The 3,165-nt window shown below is 37.7% G+C and overlaps 1 pseudogene; it reads right to left on the bottom strand.

The window, feature by feature from the left end:
• Positions 1-1,134: 1,134 nt before the first annotated feature.
• Positions 1,135-1,727, bottom strand: LOC122904091 (annotated as a pseudogene).
• Positions 1,728-3,165: the final 1,438 nt, after the last annotated feature.

Raw genomic sequence — 3,165 nt, 5'->3', positions numbered from 1 at the left:
AATCTTAAACTATCCCAATTACTAAAATGAGAAATTTTCAAATAAAGAAATAACATTTATTGCTTAGAAAATAAGCTTTGTTTTTCATCTCAAACTCACTTTAAATGCTTGACATATAATTCCATACCCAATAAGACTATAGGTAAACTATTTGATTAATATTTATAGGGTGATCCTTCTCTGAGCAGACATTTTAAACAACAGCTTCCCAGTACCACTGGGAAAAAATAAATCACTTGATAATTTTAATCACAATTAATGATTGACTGATTAATGGATTAACAATTTTCTCAGTAATTTAGATGGCATAGATCCAATAAAGGAACCAGTCTGATGATTGCTCACTGTGAAATTCTGTCCACTCATAATATTAAGCCAAAAATCTAGACACTCCATTCAGCTAGATTACAAGCTTTCATGTACATAATTTCATCAACAAAAAATAGGTACACACTATTGAGCTTTCTCCTTTTCTTTCTTTCTTTTTATTTTTTTTTTTAAGAGCAGCCCAATGATTGTGGGGGTTGGTTAGTACAATACAGAGAACACAGAGGGAAAGCACAAAATGGCACTTAGCAATGCCAGTACTCATCTCATTATGGTCATTAACTAAGGATATTATTACTTTTGTATTCTTTGCTTTTCTTTAGAACTTAGTCAAAGCCATAAACTTGCATTTGAGGTGTATATACACAAACTTATACAAAATACTTCTCATAATTAACATTACATTTTAAAGTACTAGAAAGTGAGTATCTGTGCTGATTTGTATTTTGACTTAATGGAACACTAAGAGAATGCACATTCAACTAGGGAGGGTTATACTGATAATAAGGCTCTTAAAGTGAAAAATCTCTTCTTCTCCCTTTGTACTTACCATAGACTATACAATGTCCTGAGAGGATTCATTATGAGAAAAATGGTAATCACAGCTTCGAAGACCTTGCTTTGGAAGAAACTAATGAGAAAGCAGATTAGAAAGTGAGACTTCATCTTTGTTTTCAAATAAGTGGTCTTAATTTTTCTTTTCTTAAATTTTCTTAAAATTTCTTAATTTTAGAAAAAATTTAAATCAGCTTATTATAAATATATCTAAACCATTAATTTTTGCAGCTTTCAGGTAAAGTTCAGCACTTCGTTTATACAAAGTCTATGAGGAGAGGTCAGTAGAGATCATCTAATCTTAAATCGTGACATCATCCATTCAAGTACTTGGCATAATCCCTCACCAGTAAGAGCACACAGCATGCCTGGATATGCCACACTGGTGATCTTTAATAGAAGTTAGTTTCAAAGACTGGGAGATTTCTGCTATAGTCATGCATTCTTTAACATCTTGTTTATTAGCAAAAATCAGCGATCCAGTTTTTTGTAGGTCCTCGTGCGCTAGTTACAGAAATCTCTAGTTACAGAAATCTCTAGTTACAGAATAGTTACCTCTTTTCTAGTTACAGAAATCCTTTCTCTGTCTGTACTGTCCACAGCAACTATTACAAACTCTGTGTTAGTATAGTAAGTGTTTGAAAGAGATTCTTGGCCACCAATATCCCACATTAGAAAATGTGTATTATTAATCACTATTTCTTCTATGTTACTTCCTGTTGTAGGTGATGTATGTACAAATTCATTCATAGAAAACTGGTAAAGGATGGTACCAGCCCAGCAATGATAACTCTGTGCTCCTGGTGATTGAAGAGTCTCCATATCCTGGTGAGGAGAATTCCCATTCTTGGGGAGCAGACCCCCTCCAGCCACCCAGGCTGCCTGGCCTCCCCCGAGGCAACTGACACACCAGAGCCTCTGACCCCGCTACGGCTGCTGCTCCATGTTGGCCACCAGTTCACTTCCTGGACACCCGAGGGAGGCTGAAGCCCAGGCCGCCCTGTCCCTGCTGGTGCGAGACCCCACCCCTGCCACTGAGGCACTCGCCTGGTCGCCGAGGCATTGTCTGCAACTGAGCCTTGTGGGCCACCATCCCCCTCCCAGCTCCCCTTGGGCAGGTGCCGCAAAAGCTATTTTAGTTTCACGTTTCCTCCTGCCTAAACTGATATTTTATTGTAAGGAGCATTTCAAGCTGACAATACAAGAAATCTGAAAACTGTTTGTAATGTCTCACTTTCTCTCACCAATTATACTATTTAATCATTTAGTAACTGCTTGAGAAATGTATAGATATAAAATAGGTAAGTCATGGGGCGCCTGGGTGGCTCAGTGGGTTAAGCCTCTGCCTTCGGCTCAGGTCATGATCCCAGGGTCCTGGGATGGAGCCCCGCATCACATCGGGCTCTCTGCTCTGCAGGGAGCCTGCTTCCTCCTCTCTCTCTGCCTGCCTCTCTGCCTACTTGTGATCTCTGTCAGATAAATAAAGAAAAAATCTTTAAAAAAAAATAGGTAAGTCACTACCATCACTATGAAATCAATGTCACATGTAAGAATTTAAATGCCTTGTATGAAATCACAGGGCAAAAGTATTTAAAAACAACTACAACAATAAGAAACGATCAAACCAAAAAACAAACCAATCAACCAACCAGCAAATGTATGGAGTGATTTTACACTATCAGCCACCTGAGAAAACGTGACACTTTGTTGAAGCAACTAGAGTCTTAGGATCTACGAAACAAGGTCATAATGAGGGGGTTCAAGAGTCTGAATCCTTTTATCCAATTATATCCTGCGCACAGATTAGCCATCCTTATCTACAGTGGGAAGGTCATTAGATGTGCCCAAAGCAATACTTTCCTTCTTAACACTAAACTAAGTGAGAATTGGTTTTACCAAATGTGTGTAATAATTTGTGAAATGCCCAAACCTTTGTATCACTGACCCTGAAGATTTTCAAAGAATAAAAATCATATCCAGCTCTTTGTTGGGATGAGAAAGAACCTTTGTTGGTTAACTTAAAAGTAAAAATAGCCTCCTAACAGATACCCCAAAATAGACATTGCCAATGGGAATATCACTTAAAAGTTACCAGAATGGGCATTCTCTTATCATTACTATTATATGCTTTATTGATTTAAAAACCATCCTCAATGTTTTCTCCAGCAGCTCATATAAAACAGCCACAAAGCTATAACATCTCTTTGGCAGTATTAGCATAATACCTTCAAAAATCAAGTTATCAGAGGCATTTCAGTCTACAGCTGCATTGTTTTTCTTGTT

The sequence above is a fragment of the Neovison vison genome, chromosome 4 (assembly GCF_020171115.1).
Source record: "Neovison vison isolate M4711 chromosome 4, ASM_NN_V1, whole genome shotgun sequence".
In the NCBI taxonomy this organism is placed as follows: Eukaryota; Metazoa; Chordata; class Mammalia; order Carnivora; family Mustelidae; genus Neogale; species Neogale vison.
This window is presented reverse-complemented; position numbering and strand designations above follow the sequence as displayed.